The 18738-nt window shown below is 39.5% G+C and overlaps 1 long non-coding RNA gene across 2 annotated transcripts in view; it reads left to right on the top strand.

Moving 5' to 3' along the window:
- Positions 1 to 18738, top strand: part of LOC120879545 — a 513363-nt gene that overhangs the window by 308285 nt on the left and 186340 nt on the right. For both annotated transcript variants that reach the window (XR_005724815.1, XR_005724816.1), the window contains exon 2: positions 18364 to 18498. This is a non-coding gene — a long non-coding RNA (uncharacterized LOC120879545). The remainder of the gene's footprint in view (positions 1 to 18363; positions 18499 to 18738) is intronic.

Here is an 18738-nt window from a genome sequence, read left to right as displayed (position 1 = left end):
AATCAGCTCACTACAAAACAAAAAAGTTATTAAAAAAAGAAAGTTTTATATATTTTTTCTCCACATATCCCCTGTACCTTTGTAAATGAACATGCAAAAAAAAAAAATCCCTAAAATCATAGTGTCTAGTTTCATAGACTATTGTTGTTGTTTTTCAGTATTATACTTCCAGCTGTTGGTATATAGGAAAACACTGATTTCCAGTTGTTGGTATATAGGAAAACACTGATTTGTAGCCAACCCACCTTACTAGCTGGCTTCCCTGCTGGCTCAGATGGCAAAGAATCCACCTGCAATGCAAAAGACCCAAGTTCCATCCGTGGTTCAGGATGATCCTCTGGAGAAGGGAATGGCAATCCACTCCACTATTCTTGCCTGGAGAATTCCATGGACAGACAAGCCTGGTGGGCTGCAGTCCACTGAACAATTAACACACAACTAATACACTTACTGAACATGTTTTTTAAGTTTCTTTTTTAACAAGTTGATTTTGGAGGGAGTCTTTCAAATAAAGAGTTCTACGATTTTCACATAATTAGATATTTGCCTCCCTTTTTGCCAATATTTATGACTCTCTTCTATTAGACTTACTAATTAGCACTTTAAAGATATTGTTAACTAAATATGTTAACAGTGATTGTCCACCTGCTTCTGACATCAGTGGGAATGTCTCCAGCCTTCATCAAGCAAGGCATTAGCTATTTGAGACTAAAATTACTGATTCAATGAACAGGTAACTACAGAGCAACACAATACAGAATGAATTCAAAAACTAGATTATTATTTTCAAAACAATGGTCCCTATCACATTTACTGTACATTCACTGTAAACAAATCATAGATTCCTAAGAGTAATAAACATGAGGATGATGTACCTTAGTGAGAGTTTACTATGTGTTGTCACTGTTTCCAGCACTTTACCTCTGTGCATTCTATATTCCCTCCAATAATGGTTTGAAGCAAGATATCCTAGTTCCAGTTTACAAACAGAGAAACAGAGATACAGAGAGGACAGATAACTTGCCCAAAGTCATACAGTGAGTAGCAGAGCCAGGATAGTTTGGTCTGAATAGCTGAATAGCCAATAATAATTATTTTATAGTTAATAATAATTATTAAGTTTTTAAGGATCTGAAATATTGTAATATTGAGTAATATTAAATGTAAGTGATAAGGGCTTCCCTAGTAGCTCAGCTGGTAAAGAATCTGTCTGCAATGCAGGAGATCCCGGTTTGATTCCTGGGTCAGGAAGATCCCCAGGAGATGGGTGAGGCTACCTACTCCAGCATTCTTGGGCTTCCCTGGTGGCTCAGATGGTAAAGAATCCACCTGCAGTGTGGGAGACCTGGGTTTGATCCCTGGGTTGGGAAGATCCCCTGGAGGAGGGCATGGCAACCCACTCCAGTATTCTTGCCTGGAGAATCCCATGGGCAGAGGAGCCTAGCAGGCTATAGTCCATGGGGTGGCAAAGAGTCAGACATGACTAAGCACAGCACATAAGTGATAAACCAGTTCCTCTCCCCCTTCCCCGCCACCCCACCACTGCAAAAAGAGTTTCTTAAAAATTCTGTCTAGGGACTTCCCTGGTCCTCCAGTGATTAGGACTTGGTGCTTTCACTGCTTAAGGCCTCGGTTCAGTCCCTGGCCTGGGAACTAAGATCTTGCAGGCTTCAAGATGTGGCACACACACACAAAAATTCTGTCTAATGTAGTGGCTTAAGGGTTCTGAGTCCCTAGTAATATTTAAGAATAGGATGGTTAGTTACAATATCTCTGTTATGGTACTGTGAAATATGGTGTGATAAACCATAGTATGAGATTATGAGCTGGAAACTTGAAGAGCCTTTTAACTCCAAGTTTCTTTTCCTTGATTACTTAGATATCAGACATTAAATTTTGTTTTATTTTGCAGTTTATACACTTTGGCTTACATTACTCCTTCAGTGAATTAGAGAGATTTTTAAAGATAAAACTCCAGCTTCCCAAATATCATTGCTCTTTAAGAAAATTGAGCCAATAAACCACATCCTTAGAAAAGAAACAGCCCTTTTCCTTTTTCTTGGCGAAGAAATTCATCTATTAGCAAAATAATCTTTACAAGTTTTTTCTGTTATGTAGCTCCATCCTTCATCACCATTATAAATGCAGAGGGAACAGAATCTAATTTCAGGTGCCAGATGGGTACCACATGAATAGTGGTGATTCAGCACAGGCTCCAATTAGAGCAACCAAGCTCTGAGCAAACTATTGGGTATGATCATGGGGACCATGGTGAACTGAGGGGCATTTTCTTCCATGCGTCAGGCTTCTCTGCTTATCCTTTCTCTATACTCAGAGCCTTTCAAATGTGTGAAACACTTGGAATCTGCTAACAGTTGAGAGTGGGTGCTTGCAATTAACTTCTTGTCAGTAAAAGTGATAGGGTTCATTTTGAAACTCATTGATGAGTAGTTAAAGAAGTAAAGTACTTAAAGAAGTAAACAGCAGAAAATTTCAAAGCCCTGGATAAAAGACTTGAAATGCTCGTTTGACCCTGTAGAAGGCCATGGAAGAGTTTAGCAACTAGAGATTAAATCTTGTGCCGCTCTTGAGTGTAAGAACGAGCTCCTCTCAGTGTGACTGCAGAATAATAATCCTGGAAAGAGTCCATTTTTAATGAAACAGTTTTACAACATCAGTAAAGTCTGAGCCTCCTAAAAAAAAACTGGTGCTTTGTTCCTCAATGTAAAGAACAAACAAATTAAAAGGAAGTTAACACTGAAGGAACACCTCCTCTAATCCAGCTATAGTGTTTGGTATGTGCTGACCTATCAGCCCCTCATTTTAATCTACACTCTACCCCTGCCGTGTGGGTTTCAGCAGTTATATTTATATTGACCATAAGCTTGATATCCCAATGGGTTAAATAGAGTCCTCAAGGCCACAATATTAGGAAATGACCAAAACATAATTTGCATCCAAGTATGACTAATTCCAAAATTCTTAGTGTTGCACTAATTTGTTTTGCTCTTTTCCTTTTCATCTCTGAATAAACATCTATTTTATTTAGATTTTAAAAATTGAAGTATATAGTTGATCTATAAATTATAAATTTCAGGTACAACGCAGTAATTCAATATTTTTGTAGGTTATACTCCATAGAAAGTTTTTTTTGTAAAATATTGCCTATATTGCCTATGCTGTATATTGCATCCTTGTATCTTATTTCATTTGTACCTAATAGTTGTACCTCTTAGTCTGCTTCTCCTATCTTGCCCCTCACCTCTTCCCTCTCCCAACTGGTGACTACTAGTTTGTTCTCTGTATTTGTGACTCTATTCTGTTATATTCATTTGTTTTACATTTTGCATATAAATTCTGCATGTGATTGGAATCATATAGTATTTGTCTTTGACTTATTTCACTAAGCATACCCTACAGGTCCATCAGTGTTGTTGTAAATGGCATAGTTTTATTGTTTTTCATGACTGAGTAATACTCGTGTGTGTGTGTGTGTGTGTGTGTGTGTGTGTGTGTGTGTGTGTGTACGTGGCACATCTTTTTTATTCATTTATCTGTTGATGGACACTTAGGTTGCTTCCATATCTTGTCTATTGTAAATAATGCTGCTGAGAACATTGGAGTGCATGTATCTCTTCAAGTTAGTGTCCATATGTATATACGGACACTATATATATATATATATATATATATACACACACACACACACACACACACACACCCAGGAATACATATATACCCAGGAATACAGTTGCTGGATCATATGCTAGTTTTATTTTTAACTTTTTGAGGAATCTCCATATTGTTTTCCAAGTGGCTATGCCAGTTTTCATTCCCACCAACAATGCAGGAGGGTTCCCATTTCTCCATATCCTCATCAACACTTGTTATTTCTTTTCTCTTTGATAACAGCCATTCTAACAGGTAGGAGGTGATATCTAATGGTGGTTTTGATTTTCATTTCTCTGATAATTAGTGACGTTGAACATCTTTTCACATGCCTGTTGGCCAACTGTATGTCTTCTTTGGAAAATGTCTATTCAGATCTGTTCCCTAATTTTTAATCAGGTTGTGTTTTTCTTTTTGATATTGAGTTGTATGAGCTTCTTATGTGTTTTGGATATTAGCCCTTTATCAGGTGTATCATTTGCAGGTATGTTCTCCCATTCAGTAAGTTGCCTTTTTTGTTTTCTAATGCATATTTTTCTTCTTTCAGTAATATCTTAAAATTCCTTCTTTTGAAATGAAGTGAGCTAAAGTTCTCTTCATAAGAATGAAAATTGCTTGAAAAAAAATCGGCACTCTACTGAAGGGTTGATTTGATTCTATCTCCTACAAATAATCCTGAACATGAAAGAGACAGAAAAGGTTGAAAATGACTCTCTTGGCAGAAGAGTATTATCATCTCTTCCTTAATAGATCTTAAGTTTGTTGTTTATAACCTTTAATGCCCACAATAAAATGATAGAACAGAGAAACTTTTGGAGAGAAAAATTCCAAGTTTATTGTCCAGCTTCTTTTCATTTCAACATTAAAAAACACTACTCTTTAATGTTGATTAAATATTTGTTTGTTCCTTGGCTCCAGCTAACATTGAGAAGCTGGAGTTGAGAAGCATACAGTTTTCACTGTCTGCATGTTAATGACCCCACAATAGTGGGCTCATTCCCTCGAAGATGATAATGGGTTGTCACTTTGTAAGGGCCAGAGAACCTATTGGTTTGGGTTTTTACTCCTAGTCATTGATTTCTTATTTGTATTAATTTCCTTGTTTATTCCTTATGTTTATTTTAGTTAACATCAAACTTTTTCATTTTGTGTCTTGTTTTTCTTTTGTTTATAAAATCTACAGGCAGTGAGTCCTTGGATAGCAATTGATAATCAGGGAGAAATGATAGCTTGAGAAGACTGAATTACAGGGTGCTAGGATAAAAATTGTTTTTAATGAAGCCTCATTAGAAAACTTTCATACACCTGCTTTCAGTCAAATCTGTGTGACGCTCTGCCAACTACCCCAGTCTCTTTTTATTTTATTTTATTTTCTTCAAATTCTAATTGTATCCCCTGTAATCTAAACCAATAGTATTACTAAGTCTTAAAATAATTCAGTTGTAATTTGTCTTAGGGCTTCCCTTGTGGTTCAGCTGGTAAAGAATCTACTTGCAATGCAGGAGACCCTGATTCAATTCCTGGGTTGGGCAGATCTGCTGGAGAAGGGATAGGCTACCCACTCCAGTTTTCTTGGGCTTCCCTTCATGCTCAGCTGATAAAGAATCTACCTTCAATGCAGGAGACCTGGGTTCAATCCCTGGGTTGGGAAGAACATGGAGGAGAGTTCTGAGTGGTCCACTGGAGAAAGAAATGGCAAACCACTGCAGTATTCTTCCCTTGAGAACACCATGAACAGTGTGAAAAAGCAGGAATATATGACCCTGAAAGATAAACTCCCCAGGTAGGTAGGCGCCCAATATGCCACTGGAGAATAGTAGAGAAATAACTCCAGAAAGAATGAAGAGACAGAGCCAAAGTGAAAACAATGCCCAGTTGTGGATATGACTGGTGATGGAAGTAAAGTCCCATGCTGTAAAGAACAATATTGCATAGGAGCCTGGAATGTTAGATCCATGAATCAAGGCAAATTGGAAGTGGTCAAACAGGAGATGGCAAGAGTGAACATCGACATTTCAGGAATCAGTGAACTAAAATGGACTGGAATGAATGAATTTAATTCAGATGACCATTATGTCTATTACTGTAGGTAAGAATCCCTTAGAAGAGATGGAGTAGACCTCATAGTCAACAAAAGAGTCCAAAACGCAGTACTTGGGTACAATCTCAAAAACTACAGAATGATCTCTGTTTATTCAATATCACAAGTAATCCAAGTCTATGTCCCAACCAGTAATGCTGATGAAGCTGAAATTGAATGGTTCTATGAAGACCTACAAGACCTTCTAGAACTAACACCCAAAAAAGATGTCCTTTTCATCATAGGGGACTGGAATGCAAAAGTAGGAAGTCAAGAGATACCTGGAGTAACAGCCAAATTTGGCCTTAGAGTACAAAATGAAGCAGGGCAAAGGCTAATAGAGTTTTGCCAAGAGAATATGCTGGTCATAGCCAACAGCTTCTTCCAAAAACACAAGAGGACTCTACATATGGACATCACCAGATGGTCAATAATGAAATCAGGTTGATTAATTCTTTGCAAACAAAGATGGAGAAGCTCTATACAGTCAGCAAAAATAAGACTGGGAGCTGACTGTGGCTCAGATAATGAACTCCTAGCAACATAATGCTTAAAATTCTCCAAGCCAGCCTTCAACAGTACATGAATTGTGAACTTCAGATGTTTAAGTGGGATTTAGAAAAGGCGGAGAAACCAGAGATCAAATTGCCAACATCTGTTGGATTATAGAAAAAGCAAGAGAATTATAGAAAAACATCTATTTCTGCTTTATTGATTATGCCAAATCCTTTGACTGTGTAGAGCAAAACAAACTGTGGAAAATTCTTCAAGAGATGCTAATACGAGACCACCTTACCTGCCTGCTGAGAAATCTGTATGCAGGTCAAGAAGTAACAGAACTGGACACGGACATGGTTCCAAATTCATAAAGGAAAACGTCAAGGCTGTATATTGTCACCTTGCTTATTTAACTTATCTGCAGAGTACATCATGCGAAATGCCAGGCTGGATGAAGCACAAGCTGGAATCAAGATTGCTGGGAGAAATGTCAATAACCTCAGATACGCAGATGACACCACCCTTAAGGCAGAAAGAGAAGAGAAACTAAAAAGCCTCTCCATGAAAGTGAAAGAGGAGAGTGAAAAAGCTGGCTTAAAACTCAATATTCAAAAGACTAAAATCATGGGATCCATTCCCATCACTCCATGGCAAATAAAAGGATAAACAATGGAAACAGTGACAGAATCTATTTTCTTGGGCTCCAAAATCACTGCAGATGGTGACTGCAGCCATGAAGTTTAAGATGCTTGCTCCTTGGAAGCAAAGCTATAACCAACCTGGACACCATATTAAAAAGCAGAGACCTTACCTTGCTGACAAAGTTCCATCTAGTCAAAGCTATGGTTTTTCCATTAGTCATGTATGGATGTGAGAATTGGACTATAAAGAAAGCTGAGCACCAAAGAATTGATGCTTTTAAACTGTGGTGTTGGAGAAGACTCTTGATAGTCCCTTGGACTGCAAGGAGATCAAACCAGTCAATCCTAAAGGAAATCAGTCTTGAATATTCTTTGGAAGAACTGATGCTGAAGCTGAAACTCCAACACTTTGGCCACCTGATGCGAAGAACTAACTCATTGGAAAAGACCTTGATGCTGTGAAAGATTGAAGGCAGGCTGAGAAGGGGACAACAGAGGATGAGATGGTTGGGTGGCATCACTGACTCGATGCACATGAGTTTGAGCAAGCTCTGGGAGTTGGTCGTGGACAGGGAAGCCTGGTGTGCTGCAGTCCATGGGTCGCATAAGTCGGACACGACTGAGCAACTGAACTGAACTGACTGAATTTGTCTTAAGGGAATTGCTCACAGTGTAGATTTTGCAGGAAAATACAAGGTAGGATTCATAGTTAAATGAATGAAAACAACGGAGGAACGAAGTGGTGTGTTGGTTTTAGAAGAAACTTCTGATAGTGTCTGGTGATGGTGGTTTAGTCGCTAAGTCATGTCCAACTCTTGCAGCCCCATGTACTGTAGCCTGCCAGGCTCCTCTGTCCGTGGGATTTTCTAGGCCAGAATACTGAAGTGGATTGCCATTTCCTTCTCCAGGGGATCTTCCTGACCCAGGAATCGAACCCAGGTCTCCTGCATTGCAGGCTGATTCTTTACTGACTGAGCTATGAGAGAAGCGTACTGGTAGTGTCTGGCTCATTATAACTTAGAGATGTGAGTTCTATTTCTAAATCTCCGATTTGGAAAGCTATACATAATAGAAATCACAATCTATGATGTGGATGGTCTGTTCTCCCTCTCCCCACCTCTCTTTCTCTCTTTCATGTGTCTTTCTGTCCATCCATCTATCAATCCATCCATCCATCATCTACATAATGTGTTTCTTGTTTTAACTAGAGAGAGAGAATTGTTTATATTTTAGAGTTGAGCTGATCTCGCGAGGGAAAGTACTGACTTGCGTGATTTGTATATTATAGTCTGTGCATATATCCCATAGCCTTCCATGACAATGCCATTCAAATGATTCTCAAATTTAGAAGTACTCAAATGGTAGACTTTTACTTTACCCTGATATGGGGCAGGAAAGTATTGAAAAAACAAAAGGCCGCAGTGCTCCAGTGAACTCCACCTTCTTTTGTAGGTAGTGAGCTGCTTAAATCAGAGGTTTTGCGAAGATGTCTTGCAGTCATTTTGTTTTCCCTCATGACGACTCAGGGGGTGTTGTCTTGAGGCTCTCAATGGATCTGTTATAACTTAGCCGACAATGACACACCCCGGAGGCTCCTTCCGTCCTGGCCTCAGGCCAGCAGACTATGCACGATGCTGTCCTGTGATTCACACGAAACTGCTCTAGTCACCTCCCACTGCCCAGGTCTGGAAGGGCACCATAATGAGGCAATGGGAGGGATATGGTAAGAAAAGTGGTTGAAAAGAAGCTTCTGTTGTAAATTTTCTACTGCAGCAGGAAGCTAAAACGAGAATTAGGTGGTATTCTCAGCTAACAGAATTAATTCTCAGCTAATGAATTGGAAAGTCCCTGGCCTTGGATTTAGGGTGAAGCGTGGTGTTTTAGGGAGCAGCAGTTATTTCAGGTGGGAGAAAGGCTGCAGCCATGGAATCCTAGGAAGAGGTCATTTATCTGCTGCCAAGCAACTCAGTTGAACTATTTTGAAATACTGGTCAAGAGAAGTGTTGAAAGAATAGGTGTTTTGGCATTTCTGTACCCTTGGAAGTGAAGCATTGAGCTACCTTAGGAGCCAAATGATGTCCTTTCATTTTGCAAAACATCAATTATTTTACAATAAATTTGTGCTGAAATCAAAAGTGGCTTCTGTTCTCTTACATGAGTGCGATTATCTATAAATCACTTGAGGGACCTTTACAGAACATGTCCTGGATGTAGAGTCCCATAGCTGCCTTTTCTGCTGGGAGAAAGGTCTAACCAGACATGCAAAAAGATGAAAGGAACTGCTTGGCCTGACTTCCGCATTCCTTTCTCTCTACTTGGGGAAAAACATCAGAATATGAAGTGGTATTTGAATAACTTAGAGTGTTCATAAGAGCAGAATAACTGGGAACAGACTTTGAAGCCATGAGGCAGATGAATCACTTTCTGCCTCCTCTGGGTCCCACACCAGCTATTCTGAGCCTCTGTCAGAGCACGTATTGTGTTGTGCTATTTGTCTCTCCCCCTCTAGTCTGTGAGCTTCTTGTGGAGAATGGTTTTTTATCACATTTATCTTTGCATCCCTAGACCACAGCACAGTTGATTGCATACCACAACTGTCTAGTCAATGTCTGGTGAATGGAGAGGAGAGGCTGCTGTTATTGTTTTGGGGAAAAGAAGGCAATAGAATGATGGATTTGGATTTGGATAAAGTACACAGGAAAGTGTTTTTTAGTGTAGAGACAAAATGTGCTTTCCTTCTCATAATTCTAGTCAAGGGAAGCAGTTCAATTTGGCAGAAATCAGTGAAAAAAAATATGAGTGTATGTTATGTGGTGATCGCATATACAAGCACGAAATGTTCTTGACCCTCAAGGTTCATAGAGTTCAGAATGGCAGTGTCAGTGAGACACAGATCATTGCGGTATAATTTGGCAAATATGCATTTGGGGCAGAGGCCTGGGTCCAAGTTGGCAGTGGGGGTGGGGCTAGAAATAATGAGAAAATCAGGTAACTCTTCCAGGAGGAGATGACATTTCAATTGAGTCTTGAAACAGGAGTAGTCAAGCAAAGAAGGAAGGAAATGGATATATAGGGAAGAGGAAAAGAAAAAAACAAAAACAGAATACAAGGGCACAGAGGTGGGAAACAGCATGGAGTGCATGGGGAACCAGAGCGGCTCAGTATAACCAATGAGTGAAATATGATGCATGTAGGGATGAGCAGGTAATGGTGATGACAAGAAAGCATATTACAAGGTACCTGAAATGGTGCAGGTAAAACTCTTGAGTTTTCAGAGTAGTGGTGGGAAACATGCAAAGAGAGGATAGAACTGTGAAATTTTTGCCAGGTGCATGGCAGGGTACAACCACTGATTGAGCGTGGGTGACCAGGAGTGGGAGAGGCTCAGGATTTTGGCTGCTGTGGCTGGGTGGATGGTGGTGCCATTATCTGAGAGGAAGAGGATGCAAGAAGAAACATATTTGGGAGTGAAGAAAGAAAAAAGGTTGAGTTCATTCACGGACATGTTGTATTTGAGATGCTTGTGGATCTTCCAAGTGGAGTCATCTGGCATGCTTTCAAATGCATAAATTTGAAAGCTCAGTCATGAGAGCTCAGAGAGCTCGGGGTATGAGAGAGGATCATACTGTACATACAGCTTTAATCTTGCTCTTTTCATTTAACATTATAGCAGGGGAATTTTCTCATGTAATTAAAATCTCTTGTGAAAATCTATTTTTAACTGCATAGTACATCATGAGGTTTCTCATATTTTCTTTAGCTATTCCATTATTATTGAACATCTAAATTGTTTCCAAATTTTTGTCATTGTAATTAGCATTGTTGAGAATGCTTTTGCATATAAAGTACTTTCCATATTTCATGTTATTCCTGAATTACTATGTCAAAATATACAACACCATTATAGATTTTGGTACTTTATTATCAAATTCCTTTCCAAAGACTTACATCATTTTGAAACCCATAAGCACTATATGAATTGCGTATTTTATCACATATATCATTATCAAAGTTTGTAAGCACGATAAGCAAAAACCTTGAGATTTTAATTTTCATCTCTTCATTAAATACTGAGGTTGAATATTTTCCACATTTTGATACATTTTTATTTCCAATTTACACTGGTTATTAATTAAAATGCTCATGTTTTTCTTATGGATTTAAACTTTTATTTTAAAAATATATTTTGTTAAGCAGTTGCTGAATATTCAGCACTGTGTTCAACATTATAAAAAGGGCAAAAGGAAAAATAGTGAATTTCTCTCAACTTTTAGAATTTGTATTTTATAAAAATATAACTTTCAGTGCAGAAAAGGCATTAAAATGTACTTTGTTCAACCCACAGTTGAGAGAGGAAAAACTAAACCTATAAACAATTAGTGAAAGAAATGAAAGATAGTATATTATTTTGTGGTGCAATGAAGACCTTATTGTCAGTATTCAGAGAAAGCAGAAAATTATGGTGCTGCAGGGCAAATTGTCATTAGAAGGAAAAACTTTTGCTGGATGTTGAAGAATAGAAGGATTTAGAAAGGTTGGCGAACAGAAGAATACTGAGGATGTATATGTAGGGATAGCAGATAGAAATCCACATGGCTCAGGTGTTAGAGCAATTAGACCGTTCAGATGAGGGTTGATGGTTCATTTTGTGACTAGAGTATGGGACAAGGTCAGATTAAAGATGTGAATTACATACCACCTGGCTCCTCCAGTCCATGCAGAGGTAACTGAAGGGGCCCACGCTCCAGAGCAGGAGTTATGACCTTGTAATACAGGCCATCCTTGTGTGATAAGTAAATTGCTCTGACTCCAGCAAGAACCAAATTGTTGAGCTTTGCTGGGCACGCTGAGAGAGGCCGGTGGGTTGGCGTATAGAGTGGGTTTTAAGAGAACCCCGGCCCAAGCCAGATTCCTCAGCTGGGCAGAACCCTGGACACAGTGCAGAGGCCTCAGTCTAACTTCTACCTTGTCCTAGGAGGTAGCTCTGTGATCTTAGGCAGATCAAGTTCACTCTTATACCTCAGTTTCCTCATTACACTGTCAACTCTTTCTAGATTTCAGATTCTACAGCCTCTAACAGGCACTCAGATAGACAGGCTTCACAGGCTACCCTAGAAAAAAAGGAGGTATAAATAAGAAACCACTATGGTAACATTTAAATCTGAACCAAGAAGCTATCCTTTGTCTTAATTCACCACTTTGGAAAGTAGAAGTTTACTTTCTTCCTTTGTCTTTACTACAGACTTAGCAGAGGGACACTGAGGCAGATGTCTAATTTACCCACCAGATGTGTGGGAAGTGCCAATTAGCAGGCACTTGTGACCTGTATGCAAGTCAGGAAGCAACAGTTAGAACTGGACATGGAACAACAGACTGGTTCCAAATAGGAAAAGGAGTACGTCAAGGCTGTATATTGTCACCCTGCTTATTTAACTTCTATGCAGAGTACATCATGAGAAACGCTGGGTTGGAGGAAGCACAAGCTGGAATCAAGATTGCCAGGAGAAATATCAATAACCTCAGATATGCAGATGATACCACTCTTATGGCAGAAAGTGAAGAGGAACTAAAAAGCCTGTTGATGAAAATGAAAGAGAAGAGTGAAAAAGTTGGCTTAAAATTCAGCATTCAGAAAACTAAGATCACGGCATCCGGTCCCATCACTTCATGAGAAATAGATGGGGAAACAGTGAAAACAGTGGCTGAATTTATTTTGGGGGGCTCCAAAATCACTGCAGATGGTGACTGCAGCCATGAAATTAAAAGACGCTTACTCCTTGGAAGGAAAGTTATGACCAACCTAGATAGCATATTGAAAAGCAGAGATATTACTTTGCCAACAAAAGTCCATCTAGTCAAGGCTATGGTTTTTCTAGTGGTCATGTATGGATGTGAGAGTTGGACTGTGAAGAAAGCTGAGCACCAAAGAATTGATGCTTTTGAACTGTGGTGTTGGAGAAGACTCCTGAGAGTCCCTTGGACTGCAAAGAGATCCAACCAGTCCATCCTAAAGGAGATCAGTCCTGGGTGTTCATTGGAAGGACTGAGCTGAAACTCCAATACTTTGGCCACCTCATGCAAAGAGTTGACTCATTGGAAAAGACCCTGATGCTGGGAGGGATTGGGGGCAGGAGAAGGGGACGACAGAGGATGAGATGGCTGGGTGGCATCATTGACTCGATGGACGTGAGTCTGAGTGAACTCCGGGAGATGGTGATGGACAGGGAGGCCTGGCGTGCTGCGATTCATGGGGTCACAAAGAGTCGGACACGATTGAGCGGCTGAGCTGACTTGCTGAACTGACTAGCACATATGAAAAAGTGAAAGTGAATTAGCCCAGTCGTGTCCAACTCTTTGCGACCCCGTGGACTGTAGCCTACCAGGCTCCTCCCTCCATGGGATTCTCCAGGCAATAATGCTGGAGTGGGTTGCCATTTCCTTCTCCAGGGTATCTTCCCAACCCAGGGATCGAACCCGGGTCTCCAGCATTGCAGGCAGACGTTTTAACCTCTGAGTCACACATATGAGACGCTCAATAAATACATATTTTAAATTAATGCAGTTCAGCGGCTTTATAATTCAGCAATCAAAACATATTTACTATCATGCAAAAGAAAAAAAATGTTAATTCCAAGGGAGGTAAATGAAGAATGAAAAAAATCCCTCTGAAGCATATAAAATACTTTTAATAGCCACTCTAATATTTGCGAATAGTTAGAACTCCTTTCCCCTCATATTTAGAATGCATTGGCACATTTGTTGTTTAAATGAATAGAATTGATTGACATTTGCAGGGAACTTTATAGTTTCCAGAAAACTTTCTCAGATATTATCAAATTCACCCCAGACAACCTGACAAAGTGGGTTGTGGAAATACTGTTATTTTTACAGAGAAGCTAATAACTGGTAGAAGAAAAAAGGTAAGGGATTTTCCTAACACTATCCAGCTCATATATATGACACTGATACAAGCGGAACCTCTTTCTCCCGACACCCAGGTGAGAAGGCTCACAGTGAGGTGTTTCCACTCTGTAAATTCTCAGTCTCCAGGAAAGAACTTGTCTTAACTCCCTTCCCTTGCATCAAAGCAGCAAAATTTATCCCGGTACTCCAGCTCAGATTCCATCTCTGAGTGTGCTGACACCCACTATCTGACTTAGCTACTCTCTTCATTTTTATTTCCTAAAGTGTGTTTTCTGCTGGAGCTGACTCTTCTTTCTCCCTAATTAACTTTTATGTGAAAACTCCTCTAGTGATGAAATCGCCTGTGTGTCTCCCCTAACCTGATTGGCGTTTTACTGCACCTGGAGGGAGAAAGCGTTTCTGCTGCCTCACTGCATTATCTTTGCTGAGGGAGGAATTTGTAGGAGCTAAGATAACTGCCTTGCTGCGACGAGATTTATTTTTATCAAACATTTTTTGGTTTTGGCTCAGTTTTGATGCTTGCAGAGGTTACTACTTGTTGAAAATTAAAATTCGTTGCTTCATTTGTGTCATTTTTTAGATTCTACATCTAAGTGATATCATATATTTAGAAAACAGAAATAGACCCATAGACATAGAAAACAAATTTATGGCTATCAAAGGGGAAAGCAGGGGGAGAGGGATAAGTTAGGAGCTTGGGATTAACAGATACATACTATTATATATAAAATAAAGAGCAGGAGCCTAATTATAACGCAGGGAACTATATTCAGTATCTTGTAATAGCCTATAATGGAAAAAAAATCTAAAAAAGAACACATACATCTCTATCTACCTATCTGTCTGTCTGTATTATAACAGAATCACTTTGCTGTATACCTGAAGTTAATATAACGTTGTAAATCAACTATAAAGAAAGTAGACATGTTTAGTGACTCAGTCGTGTCTGACAGTGACCCCATGGACTGCCAGGCTCCTCTGCCCATGGAATTCTCCAGGCAAGAATACTTGAGAAGATTGCCATTCCCTTCTCCAAGGGATCTTCCCCACCTAGGGATCGAACCCAGGTCTCCTGCATTGCAGGCAGATTCTTTCCCATCTGAGCCAATCAACTATGTGCTGTGTGCTCAGTTTTGTCTGACTCTTTGCGACCCCATGGACTGTAGCCCACCAGGCTCCTCTGTCCATGGGATTCTCCAGGCAAGACTACTGGAGTGGGTTGCCATTTCCTTCTCCAAATCAACTATACTTCAATTTTTTAAAAAATGCATTGATCCATGATTTTGGTAGCAAAGCAATATATTAGGATAGACAAAAAATTGGACTTTGGAGTTGGACGAATCAGGTTTGAATCCTGGTTCTGCTGCTATTTCCTTGGCAACCTACTTCTTGAAGCTGATTTTTTCATCTTCTTTGTGATGGGGATAATAACAATATCTACCTCAAGAGTTGTTGGAAGGATTAAAGATAAACGATAGATGTTTTTCTTCTGCTGAGATGAGATGGCAGAAAAGTGCCATCCTCCTCATAGACTGCAGACCAGATCTGTGTGGAGCAGCTTTCCTGTCCCCTCAGCTACATCCTCCTCCCTGCCCCACCCTAGGAGTCACTTTCTGCAGGAGGCTGGCCAATGGGGTGTAGGCAGCAGCTTTCTCTGCCCTCTGGCTTCCTTGCATTTGGCTGGTGGGGAGTCCCAGCAGGAGATCAGAAGGGTAGAGGAGAGTGTAATCCAATTTATTCCCTCATCTCTTGCCCTTCAGAGTCACCTGAGGCTAGCTATGTCCCAGACAATAACCTTCCTTCTCAAGGCAGCCCACTCTCTCACAGGTTATTGTCTGGGAATACTGACCCATCCCTCTCCTGTCCCTGTAGCCTGGGGTGGTAAAAACTCCATTACAGCTAGCTCTGGCTACTTCACCATCCTTTATGGACTTCTCTGTCCTACTCACATCTTTTAAAACAGACTCTTTACATAACCCTCCTTAAATGATCCTAGTATGAGTGTGTTCTGTTTACTCCTGGGACCTGAACTGGTATGTCATTCATTACTGCTTAATTGATAGTATATTTGCCTTAGACTCTTTTATTTGAAGGATTTTAGACTTTTAGGGGAAAAATGTTGTGGTTGCTTGCTATTTGATATTAAGAGGAAAAAAGGTAGTAATGATGGATGATGATGGTGGTGGTGTTTAGAGCCTGGCATCGTCTCCTAGACACTACTTTATACACATTAGTTCATTTAAACTCAAACCCAGATGAACATAACTATAGCCCTTTTTCAGACCTGAAAAAAGCTCAGAGAGGTTAAGTAACTTACCTCAACCTGCACAGAATTCCACCGGAGAGGTGAATTCTAACCTATTTGGTGTCAAGGTTCATACTCTTTTACAAGACCATATTGCCTCCTTAGATATGCAGACTGAGAAAGGTCATCGGATCTACAGTCAGTATTCAATTAAATCCCTTTGCCTATTCAGATTTCTACAGGTTCTAAATTCCTAAGAGAAAGTATCTCTTAATGATGGTCTTTAAATATGTCAAGGTAAATTTGCTAAAAACCTGATTAGTTCAGCAAGCCTTATCAGATCAAATCCTTCTTTTTTAAAAATTTGACTGATTAGTTAATTTAAAACCACTGAGTCACTAGTCCACTGGGGCAACTATTCCATGGTTACCCTTAAGGGTATTCATTAAATACTGAATGAATAATTCAATATTTTGAATGAGTTTTTCTCTGATACAGTGTGTAAGCCTCCCAAAGAATTTTACTGATTTTTTTTTTCCTCCTATGTATGAAATATTTAGTTCACAGTTTATATTATTTATCTTCACTTCTTAAATTGATCTAGTGGATAACATAATTTCATATTTTCTGAGCACTCAGGAAATGTTTAGCATTATAACTAAGCAATGAAAGTGACTAAATTCCCAGAGGTATAGTAGCTGAGAACTTAGCATTTGTGGGTCCTTTCCACCTTCTAACCCTAACTCCCTTAAAAAAATCCATTCACATTCAAAGTGACCATATTTATTCTAACAACTCACATTTGATTGTACTTTTTTTTTTTTTCCCTCTAATCTCAGGCAAGCGTTTTAATCAACCCCAGAAAAAGACTTTTTTTCCTTGGTGCCTTTTGGGTCCCCAAGTTGTATCTAGGTATATTCTGAGCAATAATAAATGCTATTTCTCTGATTCTGGCTCCAATGTACTGTTGTGGGGTCTCTGGCCTCCTTAAAAACATCTCCCTTTTATTTTCATAAATTTTGAGATGTGACTCACATGTGTCCAAACAAATCTTTGAGCCTTGAGAGAGCGCTACTGCAGGTTGTCAAGTGAAGGAACCTGTCCACTGGTGTGGGGTTGGCTGGGTTCTCCTGCTGCTGCGAGCTGGCCTCTACCCAGAGGCCCACATAGACTGTGCATCTCCTTTAGTTTTATATGTTTTTTTAGAAGTACATATAGTTTTTTTGTTTTGATTATTTTTTTGAATGTATAATTCACACTATACCACCCTTTGATATTTTTCAGTCATTTGAGCAAAACAAACTCCTTCAGACCTTGCTCACTGCTACTCTTTTCATTCACCCTCAGACATAAGTCTTCTGAGAAGCTTAGAACAAATCTAAGTGATAGAACTACATGCTGTGGTTAGAATCAGTCTATACCTATAATGTCAGTGTTCTTGTGGTTTGGTCAGGACTGTCTGCCTCATCCTCTTTCACTTAGGGGAGCTTCTTTCCCAAAAGGCACTTCAGCCTACATGCCAATATGCCCTATGAGCTTCTAAGCTATATCCAGATATAGCTGAATGTCAGAAAGGGAACACAACGCATTTAACTATTCTCTTTGCTCTTTCTTCAAAGCTCAAAACACAGAATCATCTTCTTAGTGGAAGTGAAGAGTAGGCAATGTGGCTATCATGTCTTTCTTGTGGCAGCTGCTGTAGAATATTCTTAAGATAATAGTTGCTGCTTGACTAGGTAAACAATTTCTCTCAAGCATTCCTTGGAACCTCTTTAAACTGAACGGGTAGGGAGGTCACCAATTCACTGTAGAGCCACTGGGATGTTTTCCATGTACTGTAGGTTATTGCTAGTGAAACCAGAGGCCATGATGCCGTGGTCAGAGGGCTTTCAGATGTGGGTAAGATTCCAGCAGTGAACAAAGCTACTTTAGCGATCCCTAGCTGGAAAATTGAGGAGTCCCTAGCTGTACCAGCCAGAATCAGGACATACGCAAGTCAGTATGCATCTTCATTTCATACGTGTAACTTTAGGTTGTGACTACCATACCTATTTTTTTTTCAGCCACTAGAAATGTAGACTTAAATATTTAATGAAAAACAGATGGTGCCTGAAATCTCTAACTTACATTTAACAAAAGCTGTTTTGGAAATGTTGCTTGTGTGTACTTTTACGGCTTAGACACAGCACCATTTTAGCCTGTTTTGATGAATAATTGAAGAGTTACTGTCCTACTCTAAGACAACATTTTGAAGTGCATGTGTAACTCATATACTTGATTAAACATTTCCTTGCCTTTCTCTTCAGAATGCCAATTGGCTTTTGAGTGGATAATTGTTGCAGTGAGAGCAGTGACGTTGGAAACAACTATTGCCTGTTTGAATTACTTAAAGCACCACCATGAAAAGAAATACCTGTGATTTGCTTTCCCGGAGCAAAAGTGTAAGTACCTTTTGTTTTCATTTATTTTCTAAAACTGTGTACCCACCACTTTTTGCTGTTTTCTTTTGGATTTTAATACTGTGCTTTCATGATCAGACTCGTGAGAAACCCTTGGTTGACTTTCAGTTCTCTAATTGTACACAGCTTATTAACAAATGAAGACTTGTTTGTCTCAGTGGCCTGGTTGACATTTGATGGGAATTCTCTTTCAGCCAGTTTATATGCCTTACCATTCATTTG

Source organism: Oryx dammah, unplaced genomic scaffold (genome assembly GCF_014754425.2).
Source record: "Oryx dammah isolate SB20612 unplaced genomic scaffold, SCBI_Odam_1.1 HiC_scaffold_20, whole genome shotgun sequence".
Classification (NCBI taxonomy): domain Eukaryota; kingdom Metazoa; phylum Chordata; class Mammalia; order Artiodactyla; family Bovidae; genus Oryx; species Oryx dammah.
Note: the sequence above shows the minus strand (reverse complement) of the source record. Positions and strands in the feature narration are given on the sequence as shown.